The 27118-nt window shown below is 42.8% G+C and overlaps 1 long non-coding RNA gene across 2 annotated transcripts; it reads right to left on the reverse strand.

The window, feature by feature from the left end:
* Positions 1-570: 570 nt before the first annotated feature.
* LOC120022636 lies at positions 571-2315 on the reverse strand. Of its 2 annotated transcripts, none has more exons than XR_005472620.1 (3): positions 2247-2315; positions 1803-1856; positions 571-1409 (listed from the first exon to the last, which is right to left on the reverse strand). It is a non-coding gene; the product is annotated as an uncharacterized LOC120022636 (long non-coding RNA). The 2 variants fall into 2 exon arrangements; XR_005472621.1 differs by lacking the exon at positions 2247-2315 and adding an exon at positions 2124-2237.
* Positions 2316-27118: the final 24803 nt, after the last annotated feature.

Here is a 27118-nt window from a genome sequence, read left to right on the forward strand (position 1 = left end):
TCTTTTTGTCCAGACAGCATCAGATACATGGGCTACACATACTGAGACAGAGGGGCGCTGTTTCCCTCACTCTGATGATTTCTCCAGTGAGAGAGATTCAGCAAATTGAAGGAAAATTATGAAAAGACTGAGAGACTAAATATATTTTTTTCATTGGTCAATATTTGGGCATCCGAATTGCCTGCATGTTATTGTTGGGGCCATTCGAGCAATTTGTACACACTGTATGCACTAGAGCTAGCACTCTATACCACAATGCAGTTGTGAGTATAATAGGCATTCAATATTACACTACAACATCTGTCTAACGGAATATACAGTAGATGTTATTTTGGCTGCAGTGGTGGAAAAATTACCCAATTTTCCTACTTAAGTAAAAGTAAAGATACCTTAGTAGAAAATGTTGTGAAAGTAACCCAGTAAAATTCTATTTGAGTAAAAGACTAAAAGTATTTGGTTTTCAAAAGTAAATGTAATTGCAAAAATATACTTAAGTATCAAAAGTAAAGTAAAAATCATATCAAATGGCTCATATTAAGCAAACCAGACGGCACAATTTTCATGTTTGAATTTTTTATTTTACGGATAGCCATGCGTGTTAAAGCTTCAAACACACCGACATTGCGCAAAATAGCATCTGGATATGTATGCAACAAAAGTTCAACATTCACCTTCTGCTACCATTTCTGTCAAGCCGTCTATGCATAGTTTGACACATAAGTTAGATAATTCCAACATATGGACCACACCGAACGCACTCCAACTGCCTTCGCAACGCAATGCTGCAAGGCAAACGCATTGTTTCATTGGTAATGTATGTAATTCTGGTGTACCAAAATGCAATGATGCTGTCGGTGTGATTGAAGCGTTAGTGAGTCTGCCAGATCAGACACAGTAGGGACGACCAGGGATGTTTTTATTGATAAGTGTGTGAATTGGACCATTTTCCTGTCATGCTAAGCATTCAGAATACAGTATAACGAGTACTTTTGGGTGTCAAGGAAAATGTATGGGGTAAAAAGTACATTATTTGCTTTAGGAATGTAGTGAAGTAAAAGTTGTCAAAAATATAAATAGAAAAGTAAAATACAGACACACCAAAAAACGACTTAAGTAGGTACTTTAAAGTTGTTCTACTTAAGTACTTTACACCACTGGTTGGCTGAATGTTCCAGACAGGGTCCTGAACGTTCTTCAGCTGGTCTTGGCAGCTGATATGGCAGAACTTCATGAGTTCCATGACCTTGGACAATACACTTTGGCTCTTGCCAGCCACGTGTAGTCTTTGGCTCTTCCGAGTCAGATGATGTTAAGCTTGAGCTTGTTCTCGGCCGAAAGCTTTCATCCAATAGGTCTACAGGATCTGTACTACTGAAGCTGGTGTCAAGGTCATCGGCAGCAGGACTAGTCTGTAGGACACACACTAATCAGTGATTAGACAACATTTTTACTACTTTGACAACTCAATACACACTCAAACAAGGTACTACTGTAGATCTACCCATAGCCCTCGTGTCAATAGATCATGCATACTAACCTTCACACACACACAATACCCACCCCCAACAGACACCAGGTAGTCACCCCCACCATCCCCTCCTTACTAATAACTCTTCATTTCTCCAATTTAAACGTTAAGCTTCGCAATAACAATCAACTAAACCTCCATAATACGTGTACGGCTACAGTAGAAGTTGTACCCTACTTATAAACACAACAAATATGACAAAAAGACACAGACCGTGTTTATGACTAGCTCCAGTATATTTATTTGCTCGTCATGGAAAGATTTTGTGACTTACACTAGTTCCTGGTGGTAAGCTTGATGCCGCTGCAGATGTTGATGGAATCGGACTCTGTAAACAGAACACATAACGTTAGGCCAGTCACGTTACCCTCTGCGGTATTTAGTTAGCTAGCTAACAGTTAGATACAGTCCAGTAGGCTGTAGCTAACGTTACCTAACGTTAGCTAGCAAAGTTACAAATCACATTGCCAGATAGCTGCTGGCTAATTACATTGATTTGCTTTGTAATGGCTAACCTGCGTATTATGAAAGCTAGCTAGATTTAGACTTAGATAAACAAATGTAGTTTGTTAGCTAACTACGTTAATTACGTTACCTCTGCTCGACTTCTTAGTAAGGTAACCATTAAATGTTAACGTCACCCCAGCAACCTATGCTGCTTGTACTTTGCACATCCAGGTACTGAGCACCACAACATGACTAAAGTAACATTAGCTACCTGTTGACAACGATTCTCAACTGGATCCACCATGACAGCGGCGGAACTACGTTCTGAAATCAATATGAATTCTGGATATTGTGGTTTACTTACAACCAGGAAAAGTAGATGGCCCGGCAGAAACGCTTGCACTTTCGTGTAGTGAGAAAAATCTTGATTTTTCTGACACAGATTATATGTTAATTTAAAAATAAAAAAAACTTTTAAACGTAGTGTGTTTGAGCTATATCCTTGTGATTTGTCTATTTCTTCTCCATCCGTTGGTGCCAACCATTAGTCTGTGTGATCAACGGGTGCTGAGCAAGAGCGGTGTTAGTGAGACAAGAGTGGATGGCGAAGGGCCCCGTGGCCAGGTCTTTTGTTACAAAAACGTCTGTACAGTCCGAATGGTTTAAGCTACAAACTATTAAAACCTATTTATGAAAAGCTGAGACTCTCCCGAACAGACACATGTTTTGCTCTATGACGCTCACAAGCTACATAAGAGTCGTTAGAAAGTAAGGGGTTATTCTAATCTACATAGAAGATCATAGGAAATCCAAGGACATAGTGTCTGTAATAAACTCACATAGTTGCCGTCACAAACGTCAAACTCCACACAGTTCTCACTGACTAGTTGGATATTCATTTCCCACTGAGCAAACTATTTATGTGCTTACAGCATTCATATAAATCCATTTATATCTGTCAATAAAACTCATGAATGCGACTGTTTATGTCAAATTATTTTGTGTTGTACATGGTTGTCCTGAAAAGAAAATGGTAAACACTTAATTGTGAGGCTGAATATAAGGGCTGGACATGTGAAAGTCAAAAGCCGATTTTTGGTGGGTTTGGAGACTGATAGAGTTAATGGACATATGCAGTGAAAGAGCAAGGGTGACATTTCCCTTTAAGGCCATAGCTTCTCTCCCGCCAAGCTTCACCGCCAAATAGATTTTGACATCACCCACACACACAACAGCTTTAGAAACATCAAACACAAAAGCTTTTTATATGCAGATGTTTTCAGGATTGGTTTCCCATTCTAACATGAAAGTCTACCCGGATGCTCTCTCTATGCAACATACTGTATGTAAATAGTTACCCATTTTGAGACATCATGTAGCATAAGCGCTTTAGTATTAGGTTTCTTTAGAATGTTGATAATGGCTAGATGGTTAGTGGCTTATGTATTACTGGACAAAAATATAAACGTAACATGGAAAGTGTTGGTTCCATGTTTCATGAGCTGAAATAAAAGATCCCAGAAATGTTCCATACGCACAAAAAGCTTGTTTCTCTCAATTTATGTGCACAAATTTGTTTACATCCCTGTTAGTGAGCATTTTTTACTTTGCCAAGATAATCCATCCACCTGACAGGTGTTGCATGTCAAGAAGCTGATTACAGGATGATCATTACACAGGTGCACCACTCTAAAATGTGCAGTTTTATCACACAACACAATGCCACAGATGTCTCAAGTTTTGAGGGAGCATGCAATTGGCATGCTGACTGCAGGAATATCCACCAGAGCTGTTGCCAGAGAATTGAATGTCCATTTCTCTACCATAAGCCGCCTCCAACATGTGTTGATGTCAACGTTGTGAACAGAATGCCCCATGGTGACAGTGGGGTTATGGTATGGGCAGGCATAAACTACAAACACAATTGCATTTTATCGATGGCAATTCTAATGCACAGAGATATCGTGGCGAGATCCTGAGGCCCATTGTCGTGCCATTCATCCGCCGCCATCACCTCATGTTTCAGCATGATAATGCACGGCCTCATGTCGCAAGGATCTGTCCACAATTCCTGGTAGCTGTTCTGCCATTGACTGCATACTCATCAGACATGAGTTTGGGATGCTTTGGATCGATGTGTACGGCAGCGTGTTCCAGTTCCCACCAATATTCAGCAACTTCGCACAGCCATTGAAGAGGAGCGGGACAACATTCCACAGGCCACAATCAACAGCCTGATCAACTCTATGTGAAGGAACTACATTGGACTTTGAGTAAACTGCAAACCACATATCCTGAGGCTGCATTTATTGTAGCTGGGGAAATTAACAAAGTAAATCTGAGGAAAACGCTACCGAAGTTCTATTAACACATTCCCTGTAGTACTCATGCTTCAAAATTATTAAAGTGACCAGTGATTCCATGTTTATGTACATAAGGCAGCAGCCTCTAAGGTGCAGGGTTGAGTAACAGGGTGGTAGCCGGCTAGTGACAGTTACTAAGTTCACGGCAGGGTGGAGGCTGGTTAGTGATGGTTATTTAACAGTCTTATGGCCTTGAGATAGAAGCTGTTTTTTAGTCTCTCGGCCCCCGCTTTGATGCACCTGTACTGACCTCGCCTTCTGGATGATAGCGGGGTGAACAGGCAGTGGCTCAGGTGGTTGTTGTCCTTGATGATCTTTTTGGCCTTCCTGTGACATCGGGTGATGTAGGTGTCCTGGAGGGCAGGTAGTTTGCCTTCGGTGATGCATTGTGCAGACCGCACTACCCTCTGGAGAGCCTTACGGTTGTGGGCGGAGCAGTTGCCGTACCAGGCGGTGATACAGCCCGACAGGATGCTCTCTATTGTGCATCTGTAAAAGTTTGTGAGTGTTTTCGGTGACAAGCCAAATTTCCTTAGCCTCCTGAGATTGAAGAGGTGCTCTTGCGCCTTCTTCACCACGCTGTCTGTGTGGGTGGACCATTTCAGTTTGTCCGTGATGTGTATGCCGAGGAACTTAAAACTTTCCACCTTCTCCACTACTGTCCTGTCGATGTGGATAGGGGGGTGCTCCCTCCGCTGTTTCCTGAAGTCCACGATCATCTCCTTTGTTTTGAGGTTATTTTCCTGACACCACATTCCTGGCCCTCACCTCCTCCCTGTAGGCCGTCTCGTCGTTGTTGGTAATCAAGCCTGACGATTGAGTTGGAGGCATGCATGGCCACACAGTCATGGGTGAACAGGGAGTACAGGAGAGGGCTGAGAACGCACCCTTGTGGGGCCCCCGTGGTGAGGATCAGCGGAGTGGAGATGTTGTTTCCTACCCTCACCACCGAGGTCAGCCCGTCAGAAAGTCCAGGACCCAGTTGCACAGGGCGGGGTTGAGACCCAGGGTCTCGAGCTTAGTGATGAGTTTGAAGGATTCTATGGTGTTAAATGCTGAGCTGTAGTCGACGAACAGCATTCTTACATAGGTATTCCTCTTGTCCAGATGGGTTAGGGCAGTGTGCAGTGCGATTGAGATTGCGTCGTCTGTGGACCTATTGGGGCGGTAAGCAAATTGGAGTGGGTCTAGGGTATCAGGTAGGGTGGAGGTGATATGATCCTTGACTAGACTCTCAAATAACTTCATGATGACAGAAATGGGTGCTACGGGGCGATAGTTGTTTAGCTCAGTTACCTTAGCTTTCTTGGGAACAGGAATAATGGTGGCCCTCTTGAAGCATGTGGGCACAGCAGACTGGGATAGGGATTGATTGAATATGTCCGTAAACACACCAGCCAGCTGGTCTGCGCATGCTCTGAGGACGCGGCTAGGGATCCCGTCAGCCTTGCGAGTGTTAACGTGTTTAGATAGCCTACAGGTTTTGGTAGCGGGCCGTGTCAGTGGCACTGTATTGTCCTCAAAGCGAGCTGTCACGCCCTGACCTTAGAGAGCTTTTTATGTCTCTATTTTGGGTTTGATCAGGGTGTGATTTGGGTGGGCATTCTATGTTCTATTTTCTATGTTTTTGTATTTCTTTGTTTTGGCCGGGTATGGTTCTCAATCAGGGACAGCTGTCTATCGTTGTTTCTGATTGGGAACCATACTTAGGTAGCCCTTTTCCCTCCTTTCTGTGTGGGAAGTTAAGTTGTTTGTGGCACATAGCCCTTAAGCTTCACGGTTGTTTTGTATTGTTTATTGTTTTTGTCGGCGTCATTTCAAATAAAAGGAATATGTACGCTCACCACGCTGTGCTTTGGTCCAGTTCTTTCGACGGCCGTGACACGAGCAAAGAAGTTATTTAATTTGTCTGGGAGCAAGACGTCGGTGTCCGCGACGGGGCTGGTTTTCTTTTTGTAAGTTTCTGTTTTAGTTTCTGTCTATAGGCAGGGAGCAACAAAATGGAGTCGTAGGCAGATTTGCCGAAAGGAGGGCGGGGGCTTTGTATGCGTCACGGAAGTTAAAGTAGCAAGGATTCAGAATGCTGCCAGCTCTAGTCGCGCATTCGATATGCTGTGTTTTCAGATTAGCTTTGTTAAAATCCCCAGCTACAATAAATGCATCGTCGGGATATATGTTTTCCAGTTTAGATAGAGTCCAGTGAAGTTCTTTCAGGGCCATCGAGGTGTCTTCTTGGGGGGGATATACACAGCTGTGATTATAATCAAAGAGAGTTCTCTTGGTAGATAATGCGGTCGGCATTTGATTGTAAGGAATTCTAGGTAAGGTGAACAAAAGGACTTGAGTTCCTGTATGTTGTTATGATTACACCACAAATCGTTAATCATAAGGCATACACCCCCGCCCTTTTTCTTACCAGAGAATGTTTGTTTCTGTCGGCGCGATGCGTGAAGAAACCGGGTGGCTGTACCGACTCAGATAACGCATCCCGAGTGAGCCATGTTTCAGTGAAACAAAGATTGTTACAATCTCTGATGTCTCTCTGGAAGGCAACCCTTGCTCAAATTTTGTCTACATTGTTGTCAAGAGACTGGACATTGGCGAGTAGTATACTCGGGAGCGGTGAGCGATGTGCACGTCTACGGAGCCTGACCAGGAGGCCGCTCCGTCTGCCCCTTCTGCGGCGCCGTTGTTTTGGGCCGCCTACAGGGATTAAATCCATTGTCCTGGGTGGTGGTCCAAACAAAGGATCCGCTTAGGGAAAGTCATATTCCTGGTCGTAATGTTGGTAAGTTGACGTTGCTCTTCTATCCAATAGTTCTTCAACAAAGTAAGAAATAATACATAAAAAAGAAAATACTGCATAGGTTCCTAAGAACGCGAAGCGAGGCGACCATCACTGTCGGCGCCATCTTGTTTTTTGTTTCATAGTTTTGATGTCTTCACTATTATTCTACAAAGTAGAAAATAGTAGAAAATAAATAAAAATCCTTAAATAGTAGGTGTCCAAACTTTTGACAGGTACTCAATATACAGTGGGGAGAACAAGTATTTGATACACTGCCGAAAATCCAGAAAATGTTCGTCATTTTAATGGTAAACTTAACACTACAAAGCAAAACAACAAAGTGACAACCGAAAACAGCTCCGTCAGGTGCACCACACACTAAACATAAATTAATCACCCACAACACAAAATGGAAAACAGGCTACCTAAATATGGCTCCCAATCAGAGACAACGATAGACAGCTGCCTCTGATTGGGAACCACACCAGGCCAAACACATAGAAAACCAATAACCTAGAAAAAAGAACATAGACTGCCCACCCTAGTCACACCCTGGCCTAACCAAAATAGAGAAAAAAAAACCTCTCTATAGCCAGGGCGTGACAGTGCCTTTAAACAGCTTGGAAAATTCCAGAAAATGATGTCATGGCTTTTGAAGCTTCTGATAGGCTAATTGACATCATTTGAGTCAATTGGAGGTGTACCTGTTTATGTATTTCAAGGCCTACCTTCAAACTTAGTGTCTCTTTGCTTGACATCATGGGAAAATCAAAAGCCAAGACCTCAGAAAATAAATTGTAGACCTCCACAAGTCTGGTTCATCCTTGGGAGCAATTTCCAAACGCCTGAAGGTACCACGTTCATCTTTACAAACAATAGTACGTAAGTATGTACACCGTGGGACCACGCAGCCTTCATACCGCTCAGGAAGGAGACGCGTTCTGTCTCCTAGAGATGAACGTACTCTGGTGCTAAAAGTGCAAATCAATCCCAGAACAACAGCAAAGGACATTGTGAAGATGCTGGAGGAAACCGGTACTAAAGTATCTATATCCACAGTAAAACGAGTCCTACATCGACATAACCTGAAAGGCCACTCAGCAAGGAAGAAGCCACTGACTGCTCCAAAACCGCCATAAAAAAGCAAGACTACGGTTTGTAACTGCACATGGGGACAAAGATCGTACTTTTTGGAGAAATGTTATGGCAAAATGGCTTAAGGACAACAAAGTCAACGTATTGGAGTGGCCATCACAAAGCACTGACCTCATTCCCATAGAAAACTTGTGGGCAGAACTGAAAAAGCGTGTGCAACCAAGGAGGCCTACAAACCTGACTCAGTTGCACCAGCTCTGTCAGGAGGAATGGGCCAAAATTCACCCAACTTATTGTGGGAAGCTTGTGGAAGGCTACCCAAAACGTTTGACCCAAGTTAAACAATTTAAAGGCAATGCTACCAAATACTAATTGAGTGTATGTAAACGTCTGACCCACTGGGAATGTGATGAATTAAATAAAAGCTGAAATAAATCATTCTCTCTACTATTATTCTGACATTCCACATTCTTAAAATAAATTGGTGATCCTAATTGACCTAAGACAGGGACTATTTACTCTGATTAAATGTCAGTAATTGTGAAAAACTGAGTTTAAATGTATTTGGCTAAGGTGTATGTAAACTTCCAACCTGAACTGTATATATATGTACTTTCCGGACATTCCTCATCCTAATATTTATATAATTCTTATTTCCGTTCTTTTACTTTTAGATTTGTATGTATTGTTGTGAATTGTTAGATATTACTTCACTGTTGGAGCTACGAACATAAGCATTTTGCTACACCCGCAATTACATCTGGTGAATATGTGTATGTGACCAATAACATTTTATTTGATGTTGTGCTGCATGAGGCCACAAGTGGTGGTCACACCAGATAATGACTGGTTTTCTAATCGAGGTCCCTACCTTTTTTTTTAAAGGTATCTGTGACCAACAAATGCATTTCTGTATTCCCAGTCATGTGAAATCCATAGATTAGGACCTAATTCATTTATTGCAATTGACAGATTTTCTTATGTGAACTGTAACTCAGTAAAATCTTTGAAATTGTTACATGTTGCGTTTACATTTTTGTGCAGAATAGTATAGTGACTGTCTCATCAATCTCCACCTTTGGCGGGTAGTCTAAAATACAATGTACTTTGGGGCCATCTAGTGGTCAATATGAAAAAGGAATTTCCACAATGGGCTGACTGAAATGTTGAAACTGTTATAATTATGGATCAGAGTGTCAGAACAGATGGTATGCTGTGTAAATGGAGTATACATGTATGCTTATGACTGACTGTTTATGGATTGCAGTTAACAGCCAAACGACTGTAAAGCTGAATTATACTGTACATTATACTGGCATGTAGCCTATATGTAGCGTGTTTATCTGAGGATTCAGCCAAGGTCAGTTTTGAAGGTGGAATTAATTGAAGTGCAACATATCTTTCCATTGAGTTTTGACACACACACACACACACACACACACACACACACACACACACACACACACACACACACACACACACACACACACACACACACACACACACACACACACACACACACACACAAGCAAACAAACCTGTGCTCTGACGTGTGAGTAACTTGTGGAACAATGTTACTGTATCTGGCTTGTCTCCAGTTTTCTACTAGGGTAAAGAGCAGGGCCCTGTGGACCACTGCTACTCAGTTGACAGAAAATCCAAGGCAGGCTCAGTGACAACCTTCCGCCTCCCCACTACCCTACAGGACAAGGACCAGGCAGACACAACCCATTCCTCTCTGCACTACCTCCGCCCCAGTGTACCCTCTATGTTCTGTCCTAAGACCATAAGCAGGAACAGGGACAGCCCTTGCCTTCCCCTGCCCCAGAGGAAACTCTCTATCCAGTCTACAGAAGACCATAGGCAGGCAGAAAGAGCCTGTTCCCCTCCCTCCTAACACCAATGGACAGAACCTTCCTCTCCACCCCAAAGGACAGAATACCATAGGCAGACAGACTCAGGCCTCTACTCTCCCTACTACCCCAGATGACAGAAGACCATAAGCAGGCCAGGCAGACTCAGCCCTCTCCCCTCTCAACTCACCCCATGGACAGAGAACCATAGGGCAAATACACTATACACTGCGCTTTCCCCAACGAACACAGACCTCTCTCCTCCCTATTACTACCCCATAGGACCATGAGCAGACTGATATAGCCCTCTTCCCTCCCTACTACCCCAGAGGACCATAGCAGCATAAGACATCCCTGAGGCCTGTTCCCCCTCCCTCCCCTCTCAGAAAGACAGGGTGATGAGTGACGGGTCCTCCTCCAGACAGCATGTCTGGACCCACACTCCCTCAGCCATGTCACAGTTCTTAGGGGCCCGGTCCGCCATAAACACAGTTTCCCACACAAACACAGAGCCCAGTGACCATTTTACTGCTCTTAAACCGTTTTTGTAGTTTTGGCCCCTTTTAAAGAGACCAAGAGTTGACAAATGCATAAAGCATAGTGGGTTTTTAGGAACTAGGCCAAAGTTTGTCTATGAGTATATGAACGTGACTGTATTGTTATAGCCAAGTGACATATGTTTAGTGAAAGAACCTAGTAAATTAAAGTAGAGTGGCCAATGTGAAGTTACCTTTGTTGGTGTTTGGTTGAGGGTGTGGTTTCACTGTGCCTCCAACAGGTGGCAGTCATGTGCCAGGCAGTGTAACTATAGAGGCCCTCAGTGGCGAAATTAAAAAGGTTATAGTTTTTATTTTTCTCTGATTAACTTTCAATCAAAACTAGAACTAGGTTTTAACATTTAACATGTGGAATTAGCAATACAGATTATCCTATCCCTGACGAATCAGTCTATTTACATGATGTCAACTGTTTTTGGATGCATCCAAAATCCAGTAATCTAACTCTTTGAGCGATTAGTGTTTTCTCACTTGCAAATTTCTCTGTAGTCTCTGCGCCTTCCTTCCACCACATACCTTCCCATGGTTTTTTGATGAATCATACACAAGTTATATGTTTGTTGCTGTATAGCTTCAAACCCCATGTTAACCAGTAACATTGAGGTACATGTTTCTGTTCATCGCCATTAGGGTACTTTCTGTGTGGAGGTAAAATATCTCAAACAACTATCTGTTGGGTTGACTGATATTAATTCTTCCCTTGTGTTGGGCTCCCACCTGTTGGACTATATTTCACAGCTTCGATAAATCAATATATCAGAGCCTTGTCCTTGTCTCGGAATGTTGCATTTTTATCCCAGCTCTATTCCCAGCACAACAATCCATTGCACTCCAATCACGGCCTTCCTACGGTTTCCCTGACATTACCAGAAAGACCATGGAGAGGAGAGAGCACATGGCATAAGGATGATTTATAGGAATTCAACTTTTACGGTTTCTTATTCTGTAGGTGGACCAGGTTGAGGAACAGGGGTTGAAACCAAAGTCCTGTAAAACACAATTGGAATCAACAGGTCTTTGTGAGATTGGAGAGAGTTGAGTTCTCTCCACTGACATTATTGACTGAAGAAACTGTTACGTTTTTTGTGGCTTCTGCTTTAATCTGGATTAATCGTCAAATGTGGCTATTTATTCAGATGATTCAACAACATTGGTTTAACACTATCTATCCAGCATCCTTTTGCTGGGATCACTGCTGATTTTCAATAAGATACTGCAAGACATCATATAAAGACTTAAGAATGCAGAGTTAATTCTATCAAACGATCCTCTATCAATAATTGTACAACAGGTGGGTCTAATCCTGAATGCTGATTGGTTAAAACCGCATTCCAGCCAGTGTCTAATTCAACAAGTTGCCACTGGCTAAAACTATGACGTTAAAATGCCTATTTACTCTGTTCCATCTCTGACTGCGCAATCCATTGTCTCATCAGCCCAGCCAGGCAATTTATACTTGATCTCCAGAACAAAAAGCATCTAGACATGATCTCACATTTATTTTAGATTAACATTTAGTTTTCAACAGCAGAGATTTGCAACATTGTTTCAATATTCAAATTCATTCTCCTGCTGTCCCATAGTAAAGAACGTGTCGGGAGTCGGGACGAGACAGAAGGGCAGGCAGCATTTTTCAGCCAGTAGAAATCAGGAATCAACTGGCATAATTTTTATGGATATAAACTCAGCAAAAAAAGACACATCCTCTCACTGTCAGCTGTATTTATTTTCAGCAAACTTAACATGTGTAAATATTTGTATGAACATAACAAGATTCATCAACTGAGACATAAACTGAACAAGTGCCACAGACATGTGACTAACAGAAATGGAATAATGTGTCTCTGAACAAAGGGGGGGTCAAAATCAAAAGTAACAGTCAGTATCTGGTGTGGCCACCAGCTGCATTAAGTATTGCAGTGCATCTCCTCCTCATGGACTGCCCCAGCTTTGCCAGTTATTGCTGTGAGATGTTACCCCACTCTTCCACCAAGGCACCTGCAAGTTCCCGACATTTCTGGGGGGAATGGCCCTAGCCCTCAACCTCCGATCCAACAGGTCCCAGACGTGCTCAATAGGATTGAGATCCGGGCTCTTCGCTGGTCATGGCAGAACACTGACATTCCTGTCCTGCAGGAAATCACGCACAGAACGAACAGTGTGGCTGGTAGCATTGTCATGCTGGAGGGTCATGTCAGGATGAGCCTGCAGGAAGGGTACCACATGAGGCAGGAGGATGTCTTCCCTGTAACGCACAGCATTGCTGTGACACACCGCCCCAGACCATGACGTACCCTCCACCTCCAAATCAATCCTGCTCCAGAGTACAGGCCTCGTTATAACGCTCATTCCTTAGATGATAAACGGGAATCCGACCATCACCCCTGGTGAGACAAAACTGCGACTTGTCATTGAAGAGCACTTTTTGTCAGCCATGTCTGGTCCAGCAACGATGGGTTTGTGCCTGTAAGCGATGTTGTTGCCGGTGATGTCTGGTGAGGACCTGCCTTACAACAGGCCTACAAGACCTCAGTCCAGCCACTCTCAGCCTATTGCGGACAATCTGAGCACTGATGGAGGGATTGTGCGTTCCTGGTGTAACTCGGGCAGTTGTTGTTGTTATCCTGTACCTGTCCCGCAGGTGTGATGTTTGGATGTACGGACCCTGTGCAGATGTTACACGTGGTCTGCCACTGCGAGGATGATCAGCTGTCCGTCCAGTCTCCCTGTAGCGCTTTCTTAGGCGTCTGACAGTACAGACATAGCAATTTATTGCCCCGGCCATATCTGCAGTCCTCTTGCCTCCTTGCTGCATGCCTAAGGCACGTTCACGCAGATGAGCAGGAACCCTGGGCATCTTTCTTTTGGTATTTTTCAGTCAGTAGAAAGGCCTCTTTAGTGTCCTAAGTTTTCATTACTGTGACCTTAATTGCCTACCGTCTGTAAGCTGTTAGTGTCTTAACAACCGTTCCACAGGAGGATGTTCATTAATTGTTTATGGTTCATTGATCAAGCATGGGAAACAGTGTTTAAACCCTTTACAATGAAGATTGGATTTTTACAAATTATCTTTGAAAGACAGGATCCTGAGTTTATAAAAAAATACATTTTGAAAAATAAATCTTTCCAGCTTCAGTTTGAAGTGATTGTGTTACTGTAGCTGTTTTGTTGGCTAGCTCCTCTGAACAACAGTGTCCTGACGAGTGAGCACATTTTCTACGCCAGGCGAAATCACACCTCATTAGCTTATTGTTATGGTTGTATCCAAATAAATGTCACTAGAAAACAGCTTAAACAAATGCAAATGTAGCTACTTCGCTGTTCTGGCGGCATTTTTTGACCTGACTGTAAGTTAGCCGTAGTTGGCTAGCTAGCAAGCAAGGGATAAGAACGTTGCCCGCCAGTATGGCAATGGAACATTTAGAACGAACGACTGATACAGAACAAAAAGACTGAACGTCTATAGCAACCCTAGATTCGTGTCAGGACTATATCTTGTGGAAGGATGAAATAGTTTGAATAAATTATTCAAAATTTTGTTTTTAATGAAAATATATCAATCATTATTTGAATATGTTGGTAACCCGTTGTATAAAGGTGATAATGCCCTCGAAGCCGGTGTTTGGCTTCTCGGGCATTATCACTTAATTATAACACAGATGACAAGACAAATGATTAGTCCTCACCTCATGAGAGTTCCGTCATCTTCTTGCTGATTTTTGACCATTGCTCTCTGCTAGCTTTGATCAACTTCACCAGCACCTCAGTGCACATAACACACAGCCTTGATTGATAACCCCCTATCCCCGCCCTAAAGGGGCAGCAGCTATCAGCCCTCTTTAAGACCAATCTACCCCCTGGGATAGTGCACCATAGCTGGACTACACACGCTCCTTTGATCTGTCCCACAATGCACTCCAGCGTATTTAACTTTAGATTAGATACCCACCATTTACATAATGGCGTCCTGAGCTATTCTGTTTGCAGACTTAGTGACTCAGACAAAACGGGACATTAGCGAGTAGTAATCATGTTAACACTGCTATCTGAGACCCAGCCAGGGGAGTCCAGGTGCTTATGGGGTTAAGTATCTCTCAAGTCGACCATGATTCAAACTTAAAGGATTGTCTGTGTGCTCTGTGGGCCACTATCAGACCCACTCCCCCTCGCCCACCTCTGACCCCCTTCCAGTCGCGTGCCTGTGCGCTGATGAATGAAGGGCCCTTAAAACGGCAGGTTTGAATTACCGGCCTGATGATGACTCCAGCAGTGTTGCGGTGCTTGTAACCATTTCTCAGTCCAGACACTGCAGCCGAGAAAAAGAAAGGTCGTCTGGACCATTACATCAGGAGCTGAAATGGAACACACACACAGACACAGACATAGACACCCCCCCCTCCTGTCTAATCTGTAATCTCATGAGAAACCAGTGTTTAATCATAAACAGTCACAGTCAGTCCTCAGACGCGCCACATCAGGATTGGACCCAATTTGTACTGTTGAGGGACCGATGTCTCCAATTCCACAAGAAAGGTTTGCTGCAATCCGTTTCCTGCTGGTTATAAGATTGTTCTCTACGGGGAACATGAAGGTGCGAACAAATTGGGGCTACTAACCGTTGAGCGCATATAAATGCATTAAAGGGTTAAATGGTCTGTTGTGATTCCATTCAACTATGCATTGAGCTGGTGAATTATAAAAGGTTGATATGAGTACCGTATTATATTTTTCTCTTTTTAAACAGAGTATTGGATTTATCATTGTTGTGTGTATGAGAAATACACACTGTATCTCCTGACTTTTATTTGGGCCAGTGTGGTTAAGATGAACTGGGAGGCCGTTTAATAGCTGCTGGGTTGCCATCGGTGATGGCAGACATGCATATCATGATATTATAAGATGGCGCTATAGAGGATACCTGCCATCTTACGGGCTCCTCACCAATTCTGCTATTTTGTGTTTTTTTAAGCACATTTTAAAATCTTTTTTTGTACATAATATTTCCGCCATAATTTCCTATGACCAAAAACAGATTCTGGACATCAATCAATCAAATTCAATCAAATGTATTTATAAACCCCTTTTTACATCGGCCGATGTCACAAAGTGCTATACAGAAACTCAGCCTAAAACCCCAAACAGCAAGCAATGCAGGTGTAGAAGCACGGTGGCTAGGAAAAACTCCCTAGAAAGGCAGGAGCCTAGGAAGAAACCTAGAGAGGAACCATAACAGTACACGGCCAAGATGTTCAAGCATTTATATATGACCAGAAAGGGTCAAATAATAATAATAATCACAGTGGTTGTAGAAGGTGCAACAGGACAGCACCTCAGGAGTAAATGTCAGTTGGCTTTTCATAGCCGATCATTCAGAGTTAGAGACAGCAGGTGCGGTAGAGAACGGTAGAGAACAGTGATCAGAACAGTGGTCAATAACCTCGATTATGGATGGAGACTTCTACTTCAACGAGTAGGCAGCTCTGGACGTACTGCTCATTCCGGACCAGGCCCTAATCCTCGGGACTCAAAAGAGAAAGAGACGGCGCAAGAGAGGAAAACGACCGCGCTCCCTGACGAGACTACATCGGCGAGTAAATAAACCACCTCTACCCTCCGTTCTATTGGCGAATGTACAATCACTAGAGAACAAACTGGACGAACTCTGTTCGAGACTCTCCTATCAACGGGACCTGAAGAACTGTAATGTCCTATGTTTCTCAGAGTCGTGGCTGAACAAGGACGTGGATAATATACATCCAGCTGGTTTTTCTATGTATCATCAAGATTGAACGGCAGCTTCGGGTAAGGTTAAGGGGAGGTGTGTGTCTCTTTGTTTTAACAACAGCTGGTGTGTGAGCTCTAATGTTAAGGAAGTCTCGAGGTTTTGCTCGCCTGAGGTAGAATATCTCATGATAAACTGCAAAACATACTATTTACAAACCGATGCTGGCATTAAGACTGCACTCAATGAGCTGTATAGGGCCATAAGCAAAGAAGAAAATGCACATCAGTCTGTCCTCATTTTTACCAGTATACCAGCGGCGCTCCTAGTGGACAGTGATTTTAATGCAGGGAAACTGAAATCTGTCTGACCTCATTTCTACCAGAATGTCACCTGTGCAACAAGAGCCGAAAAATCTCTAGATCACCTTTTCTCCACAAACAGAAACACAAAGCTCTCCCTCGCCCTCCATTTGGCAAATCTGATAACTCTATCCTACTGAGTCCTGCTTATACTTATAGCAAAAACTCAAACAGAAAGTACCAAAGACACACTCAATACGGAAGTGGTCCAATGAAGCTAAGGTGAGATGCTAAGCTACAGGATAAGATGCTAAGCTACAGGACTGTTTCGCTAGCACAGACTTGAAAATGTTCCGGGATTCATCTGATAACATTGAGGAGTTTACCACATCACCAGCTGTGAGCTGCCTGGTGACGCGAGCCTACCAGACTAGCTAAATGCCTTCTATGTTCTCTTCGAGGCAAGCAACAACAAACCATGCAGGAGAACACCAGCTGTTCCGGACGACTGTAAGACCTTTAAACAGTTTAACATTCATAAGGCCGCAGGGCCAGATGGATTACCAGGACATGTACTCAGAACATGTGGTGATCAGGAGGGAAAGGGCAGTGTGGTGCAATAGAGATTGCATCATCTGTGGATCTGTTGGGGTGGTATGCAAATTGGAGTGGGTCTAGGGTTTCTGGGATAATGGTGTTGCTATGAGCCATGACCAGCCTTTCAAAGCACTTCATGGCTACAGATGTGAGTGCTATGGGTCGGTAGTCATTTAGGCAGGTTACCTTGCTGTTCTTGGGCACAGGGACTATGGTGGTCTGCTTGAAACATGTTGATATTACAGATTCATTTAGGGAGAGGTTGAAAATGTCAGTGAAGACACCTGCTAGTTGGTCAGCGCATGCTCGGAGTACACATCCTGGTAATCCGTTTGGCCCTGCGACCTGTTTAAAGATCACACAGTCATCCGGAATAGCTGATCCATTTTCAGTCGTATATTATCTATCCTGTTGCCTAGTCACTTCATTCCTACCTATATGTACATATCTATCTCAATTACCTCAAACACCTGCACATCGACTCGTTACTTACCCCATGTATATAGCCAAATTATTGTGTATTTATTCTTTGTGTTATAATTTTTCTATAATTTTTCTATTTTTCTCTTTGCATTTTTGGGAATGGCTCGTAAGTAAACATTTCACTCTTCGTCTACACTAATGTTTACGAAGCATGTGACAAATGAGCATGAAGCCCAGAGATTCAATGTCCGGCCTATTCCACTTCCTCTCTGCGTCAGCTGGCAATGAGGATGAGTCATTAGAACACACACTCATGCACATGCACACACATTTTTATATCCATACATTGCTCCATATATTTATATATTCTTAATTCCATTCCTTTACTTAGATTTGTGTGTATTGTGTGTATTGTTGTGAAATAGATAGATATTACTTGTTAGATATTACTGCACTGTCGGAGCTAGAAACACAAGCATTTCGCTACACCCGCAATAACATCTTCTAAACACGTGTATGGGACCAATAACATTTTATTTTATTTGACATGTACAGTACAAGTCAGAAGTTTGGACACACCTACTCGTTCAAGGGTTTTTCTTTATTTTTACTATTTTCTACATTGTAGAATAATAGTGAAGACATCAAAACTATGAAATAACACATATGGAATCATGTAGTAACCAAAAAAGTGTTACACAAATATATTTTAGATTTTAGATTCTTCAAAGTAGCCACCCTTTACCTTGATTCCAACATCTAGTGGAAAGCCTTCTCAGAAGAGTGGAGGCTGTTATAGCAGCAACGGGGGGACTAGTTCTATTTTAATGGCCATGATTTTGGAATGAGATGTTCGACAAGTATATGTCTACATACTTTTGGCCATATAGTGTATGTGTTTTTTTTTTGGTAATGGAATTTCAAGGCACAAGGCAATATTTCTTTAACTTACAGAAGGCAGAAACATTTTTCCAAAACTTAATAAGAGTTGATATTAGAAACTATATATTAGTGTTGATATTAGTTAGTAGGGGTCTTTACTTCAACATTATTGGGTTTTGATGCATTTTTAATACCTTTCAAGACTTTTTCTGGTAGATGTTTTCAAAGACCCCTTTTCCAGCTGCCTGACCAGAAATCAAAGCCTTTGCTTATTCTTAATTTGTTTGGATGGAAAGTTGTTGGAAAATGTATATATGCCTTAATTTCAACAAAATATGTAGACTTAGCTTTCATTTGACACCCAATTTGACATGCTCCTACTGTATGAACTTCACATGTTGGTGTTTATGGGTCCTTTTACATGGAAATTACCTGAAATTAAAATAGCTAACCGCAAAATGTGATTAATCAAAGTCCTCAGCCTTAAATCTGAATCTCCCGACGTAGATTGTAGAACTGCCCTCAAACCTAGTTTATTGTCAAGCTTGAGTATCAAGCTCTCTAACAACTCAAATATGATCATCCCACTTGTTGTTCTACAAATGAAATCCACAGCAATCATCCATTTTCGGGGATACACCTAACGTCACAACACAGAGAAATTGAATCAGGGAGGTGAAAAAAAAAAAAAAAAAAAATCACTCTTCACACATAGAGAGGAATGTATTCTGGGTGTATGTTGTCAGAGCAGACACCAGAGAGGCATTCCTTCACATAGGTTTTAACGACAAACCAAACAGAGAGTCTTCTACAGTCAACCATCCTTTATCAGGCGCTCTCCGCGACATTCTTTACATGTGTTGCCGCATAAAGTGAACCCTACAGGTTTCAAGTGGTTGCCGAGCCCCTGCAAGATGACCTGGTGAACCCCTCTATCTGCCTGCACATTCCTTTCAATTGGCTGACTGGGAGCTAGGTCCTTATGGCCATAAAGGGCTGGTGTGGCTGATATAGGTCTCCCTTAACTAGCATGCCCTAGTGAAAGGCTTAATCAGAGAGGGTGGTGATAACGGCAGCTACGAGGCGATGGGAGAATGGGAGAAAGTCATGAAGCGGTACAGCTGAGCTAGTGGTGTTACTTTATGGATAAAGTGCTACTGATGGCTGTGTGTACATTCACACAAACAAACCTGCTTAGTTATATACACAAATACTAACTTGTACACATAAACACACATACAGCCAGTACATATTTCTGCCCTCAAGGCACATCTGTCCTCAGAGCATCTGCATATTGTACATAAAGTCCACTGGGTGAATCCACTTGCACATGCTTTTACACAAAACGACTGAAATTAGCTACTCTGCACACATACCAAACACAGGAATACATTTTCCAAGGAGAAAATGGAACCTAATTTCTCCGAATAATTATGTCTGGATCTGAGCTCAAAGGGGGACCATCCATAACCCAATGATTGTGTTTGGTAATACGTTCCAAGGCTCTTCCAATAGTGCTTGTGTGCTCACTGTTGAGAGGACCAAATGTGAGTACAGGGGTGAAAATGGATGAGATTGTTTCTGCCTCAGTTCAACTGCCAACGCTGAGAGAATGGTTACTGAAGTGAATTCCTCGCTGAAAGCTGATTTCAGAGTGTAAATGAAGACAATGATTGATTAGGCTTCATCCAGGCATGTTCGTTCACTCGCCGTAGACATGGGATCTCGAAGGCTGTTTATAAATCACTTAAAGGCAAAGGAAACCTTTAGTTTCCTCACCAAATTATCATCCATTTCCAAGTCTAACCAAAACACTGTGGTGTCATTTGGACCTCTTTTCAGCACTGGCAGGCTGACCTATTTTTCGAAAAGATGTCCAAACATCCATAAAACATCCCCCCTTAAAATCACACATGTTCACAAATCACCTTTTGTTGGAATGGGGGGGGGGGGGGGGGGCACAAGTCTGGAACCCATTTCTGCCAGTTTTCAGATAACAACATGAGTAGCACTTCGGTGACACTCCACAGATCACAGGTTAGCGGTGCGCACACAATGACTCCATTCATTAACCGGGCCTGAAATACCATTTCACAGCAGATGCCATCTTTCTACCCGCACGCTAGACATTGAGGAGAGACACGGCAATAATACGCTTGAAACACTTTTGGCAGCTTTCATCCATAAATGGCTCAGGTACGTGTGTTTAAGAGGGGACAAAAAAATACAATAGTGAAATGAAGCAGCAGTTGGTCTGAACTACGATATTGAGATCACACATATTAAGTCGCTCGAGGGACCTTGTGTCGGGTTCTCAGACCAATCGGGTTCTTCATACCTGATTACAGTATATACAAACACACTCCATCCTGGCAATGCTACGGCAAACCCATCGCAATTAGAAAGAAAACCTTTCATAGAATTCCTTTTCATCGATCACGCCTAGTCAATAGCGCGAATGGCTAGTTTTCAGGACTTCTCATGTTAGAGACGTCAAAAAGACAGTTGTGTGCAGAGTGACGCCAACCCAAACACGCCATTACCCAGGTGGACCCATGGCAACGTCCGATGGCCTCGGCTCGGAGCGTATCCAACGAATCGACTATAATATACTGCAGCTGCGAAAGCGGTTGCATAATTACAGATAAATGAAGACATCAAATATCCTGGATATCCACAATGATACCCGAGGAAGAGGTCTGTTATCATAAAGTCCCAGATTAATTGGTATAAATTGGTCATTGACTTTGTGGAGGACGCCCGTCTTACTCAGTACAGTTACTCAGTACATTATCGGCTGTGAGTTCTGCAATAACCAATGAGCGAGGTGAACAATCCCATGGGTGTCATCCATATAAGGCATTAAAGCCAGACTCTATCGATATTTGAGAATAATTTCGCATGTGAGTCGGGGTTACATCGGATGGGCCTTCCATCCAACTTCCACCCTGTTTGGAAATGGTTCCACGTGCCGGTCTACTGCTATATGCAGCTGTCAAGGGGTTAAAAATAGAGGGTGTAAGAGAAAGGGCCGGTGCCAAAATGAAAAAGGACCTAGCCCCAGGCCTCATGCAACACCTATACAGCAGATGTGCCACACTCACAATTAATCGAGTGGTTCGTCCACAAAGGAATTCACTTTTGAGATGCAAGGCGGTGTGTCTAATCACACCAGACCTCTGTGACACCGGGGGACTTTTCAACAGTATGGGTGAACCATCTCTGGTCTGTCCCTTCTTCATTCGATTTCTCTTATCCAACACACACACACTCGCACACAAACATCTAAACACACACTCTCACACACGTGCCACGTGCACGAAGGCACACACACACATGCTCACACACACTTAGCCTATCTATAGTGAGGCATGTACACAGGCGCACACGCACACACAATCTAGTGGCTGCTGAATGAGCTATCGTTGAGCTTACACAGAACAGTACATTGCACTGCAGATACTGTACTTTGACATAAAAGATTTCTCTATAAACCTCACTTTGTGATAAAACTGGATGATACTGTAGCATAGCCACTGAAGTTGTATATACTTACTACACCAAAGATCGCCAAATAGTCGGCTGGGGCATCGCTGGATCACAGTTCAGTGTTTCCAGGCAGAAGTTGGATTTCATTGGGGTGTTTATCTAGTTGTCGATGGTGACAGGAAATCTGTGGTGATATCACAAGAGGGTGTTAGCCACAATGCTAATGCAGTCTTAGAAAGCCTTCCATGTGATCCTCTGGCAAAAACGTTGCCATCAACACCTCAACACAGATACAGTATGATCGGTACCTATAACAATACATCAATTATTACAGTATTTCAAAATGTAATTTAGGGTATATTAAATGTACAGGTAAGTGCCAAAATAAAGGAAACACCAACATAGGGCGTTGGGCCACCACGGGCCGCCAGAACAGCTTCAATGTGCCACGGCATAGATTCTACAAGTGTCTGGAACTCTAATGGAGGGATGAGACACCATTCTTCCATGAAAAATTGCATAATTTGGTGTTTGTTGATGGGGGTGGAAAATGCTGTCTCAGGTGCCGCTGCAGAATCTCCCATAAGTTTTTAATTTGGTTCAAATCATGTGACTGACACACACACACACACACACACCATTTAAACCCCCTATACCCCATTGACACCCCTCTTTCAAAGACGTTGAGATCTTCTTCTAGCCATGGTAGCAAAAATGATTGGTAACTGAACATTTTATACTTAACTCTGAGCATAGGATGTTTGAATGCATAATTAAACCAGGAACCACACCTGTGTGGAGCACCTGCTTTCAATAAATAGTGTTTCCTTTATTTTGGCAGTTACCTGTATGTCAACATAAATCGGTAATGTCTTCAGCGTCATCAATTCCTCTATTTAAAGAGTGAGTAGAGAGAGTTTGTGAAGTGGCATGCAGCTCGGGCTACAGTTCACATCCTCACGTCTTTGAATCACCAACTGCCATCCTCCAGCCCCGTTGTCGATTAGGAGAAAGAGCAGAGTGGCCGAACAAACAGAAATAAGGCTTATTAAGGCTCACTTGGCCCCTCCTCAACATGTACACACACATATACACGCACAAACACGGTGCACACACACACCCAAGCTCTTCTACTGAGAATAAACTCCTATGAGCTTAGTCTCTATGTTTCCTTAATCTGCTGGCGTTTACAGAAACGAACACACTACCGGTTTGTAGGAAAATCCTGTTTGCATTCTCTCAACCAGACACATAAACAGACAATGTGACAAACTCCTGAGTAGCGATGCTGTTCGTTTGTTAGCGACGGGGGGGTTGACGTCAGAAGAAAAGGACCCGCAGTACCCACAACCGTTTATAGTAGAGAAATGGCCCATACAGTGGCAAGAAAAAGTATGTGAACCCCTTGGAATTACCTGGATTTCTGCATAAATTGGTCATCAAAGTCCCAACAATAGACAAACATAGTGTGCTTAAATTAATAACACAAACATTATTGTATTTTTCTTGTCTATATTGAACACATAATTTAAACATTCACAATGTAGGTTGGAAAAAGTATGTGAACCCCTAATGACTAATGACTTCTCCAAAAGCTCATTGGTATCAGGAGTTAGTTAACTTGGAGTCCAATCAATGAGACGAGATTGAAGATGTTGGTTAGAGCTGCCTTGCCTATAAAAAACACTCACACAATTGCTATTCACAAGAAGCATTGCCTGATGTGAACCATGCCTCAAACGAAAGAGATGTCAGAAGACCTAAGATTAAGAATTGTTGACTTGCATAAAGCTGGAAAGGGTTACAAAAGTATCTCTAAAAGCCTTGAAGTTCATCAGTCCACGGTAAGAAAAATTGTCTATAAATGGAGAAAGTTCAGCACTGTTGCTACTCTCCCTAGGAGTGGCCGTCCTGCAAAGATGACTGCAAAAGCACAGCGCAGAATGCTCAATGAGGTTAAGAAGAATCCAAGAATGTCAGCTAAAGACTTAAAGAAATCTCTGGAACATGCTAACATCTCTGTTGACGAGTCTACGATACGTAAAACACTAAACAAGAATGGTGTTCATGGGAGGCCACCACAGAAGAAAACACTGCTATCCAAATAAAAACATTGCTGCACGTCTGAAGTTCACCAAAGAGCACCTGGATCTTCCACAGCGCTACTGGCAAAATATTCTGTGGACAGATTAAACTATATTTTAGTTATTTGGAAGGAACACACAACACCATGTGTGGAGAAAAAAGGCACAGCACACCAACATCAAAACCTCATCCCAACTGTAAAGTATGGTGGAGGGAGCATCATGGTTTGGGGCTGCTTTGCTGCCTCGGGGACTGGACAGCTTGCTATTATCGACGGAAAAATGAATTCCCAAGTTTATCAAGACATTTTGCAGTAGAATGTATGGCTATCTGTCCACCAATTGAAGCTCAACAGAAGTTGGGTGATGCAACAGGACAACGACCCAAAATACAGAAGTAAATCAACAACAGAATGGCTTCAACAGAAGAAAATACGCCTTCTGGAGTGGCCCAGTCAGAGTCCTGACCTCAACCCGATTGAGATGCTGTGGCATGACCTCAAGAGAGCAGTTCACACCAGACATCCCAAGAATATTGATGAACTGAAACAGTTTTGTAAAGAGGAATGGTCCAAAATTCCTCCTGACTGTTGTGCAGGTCTGATCCACAACTACAGAAAACATTTGGTGGAGGTTATTGCTGCCGAAGGAGGGTCAACTAGTTATTAAATCCAAGGGTTCACATACTTTTTCCACCCTGCACTGTGAATGTTTACACAGTGTTTTCAATAAAGAAAACGTATAATTGTTTGTGTGTTATTAGTTTAAGCAGACTTTGTTTGTCTATTGTTGTGACCTCGATGAAGATTAGATCAAATTTTAAATCCAGGTATTTACATACTTTTTCTTGCCACTGTATACAGGATTATTTTAGTAATGAACAATTGAACTTAATGAAATCAAAATGATGCATGGAATATCACTGCTGTCCTTTTGTTTCTCTTTCTACTTCTTGGAGAACCACCTGGTGACCACACTTCCTTTCTTTCCCTTGCTTTCCATCTCAACACTGGACAGCATGATGGAGACCTCGGGGGCAGATTTACTGTCTTTACTGGTCTTCTTCTCTTTCTCCTGCACTGTATCACCACTGCCCACCTCTCCCCTCAGCCTCTTTTCCTCCATCTCTCCATTCCCCCTATTCTCCTCTCTCACTCTTTCCTCCATCTTCCCCCTCTCCATCCCTCTCCCTCTCCTCTGGCATGCTATTTCTTCATCCTCACTCCATTCCTGCCCTCCAGGTGAAAATAGGTCATGTCTGTCTCACTTGTGTCCAGGTTCATATCTCTTCTCAGTTCTGCCCTCACTCGAATCCCCCTCACTGTCTCCTTCCTCATCTCCTCCCTCTCTTTCCGTTCTCTCTCTCCATCGTCTTATCGAGGTTCTCCAGTTTTTTCCTCCTCTCTTCCTCAATGGATTTCTCTCCATCCTCCAAACACTTCCTGTGTGTGTCCAGCTATTTTACGAGTTCTGCCACCTCCCTCTTTTATGCTTCCAATTTTTCTTCTTTCTTGCTCACTTTGCTTTCTCTCTCCTCCATCCCTGTCTGAATTCCTGCAGACTCCTTTCTCAACCCCTCTCTCATCTGTCGCTTCCACACCTCCTCCTCTCACATTCGCTCCGCTGCAGACAGCCACATCTTCTCCTTGTCTTTCGTCTCACCTGTCCGTCCTCCCTGATCAGACCTACTCCTTCTCTTCTCCTGCTGTGTCCAATCCAGTTGGAAGTCTGATTTTGATCTCAATCTCTTTTCTGTTTAATTTAACCAGTTCCTCTCCTCCATCTGAAATATCCTCGTCCTTTCATCGGCCTACAGTGCATCCTCCACTCCTCCATCTTATCCAAATCCCACATCTCCACTCTTGGCTACAAGATCGAGAGAGATCCTTTACCATAATAAATTATTATTATTACAGGATTAAATTATACATTATTACAGGATTAGAGACCTGTAATTATTTGGTACTGTAATTGAGTAATTACAGTACCAAATACTTATAGGTCTCTAATCCTCTAATAATTGCCACTATACTTACTGTCAGTCACTCTTCTCTCCTTTGATGTGTTTGCATCTGGGGAATCAGCCAAGTGTGGCAAGGAAAGGCATTCCAACTGTGAAATATATTGAATGGATTTGAATCACAATCATAGAATTAGAATTCAGAATGAATTAGATGTAGCATTCTATTTCTATTATTATATAAATAGAGTCTCTCCATTGCTCAGCCTGACCTACTCTTGGCGTACCTGTGGTTATATTTCACACTTGATTAAATTAGCACACACACACACCTGGCCCGGCTGTTCCCTTTCTCTCTCACACCCGCACAGCTGGTAATCTTGTTGTCAGGGTTATTATTAGGGCTGTGGCCCTTGGCTAGCCTTTTTATATATTGGTGCTGCTTTCGTCAGCCCCATCCTCCTTTTTGCTCTTTATCTGTTTGCCCTTAACCTTTTCTCCCATGCGTCCGTTGGCCAATTTTACACTACTGGAGTATAAATAAAGTGAATTAAAGCGTTCATCTCAGGTCTCATAGTGCCACGATTAGCACACTGGTGCCCTAGATCTATAACTGCTCTTTTACAGATCTATTAGATCTACCTTAGATCTATTAGATGCGCCTGTAGTCGATTGCCGCACCAATGTAGTAAAAAAAATGAATAATAATTACCCCCATCAAAATCCGTCAATTTATGCTAGAGATATCTGTTTTTCCACTGCATCTGCCGGTGTTGCGCTGCAGTGAAATCTGGCAGAGCTTGAGCGGTATTTGTCAGACCATGAGACATCCCGAAAATCAGTAATCTTACGAAAACGTCTGTAGCGTCCGAATGGTTTGACCGACTATTATGGCCCCTTTATGGAAAGGGGAGACAAGTGTCACGGGACTCATCTGCAGGTAACCTGCGCTGGTCTAAAAAAGTATTAAGGTAGTTGTGTGCCTACCCAAAAATAGGGGTTAAATATCTGTAAAAATATATATATAC

Source organism: Salvelinus namaycush, chromosome 27 (assembly GCF_016432855.1).
Source record: "Salvelinus namaycush isolate Seneca chromosome 27, SaNama_1.0, whole genome shotgun sequence".
Taxonomy (NCBI): domain Eukaryota; kingdom Metazoa; phylum Chordata; class Actinopteri; order Salmoniformes; family Salmonidae; genus Salvelinus; species Salvelinus namaycush.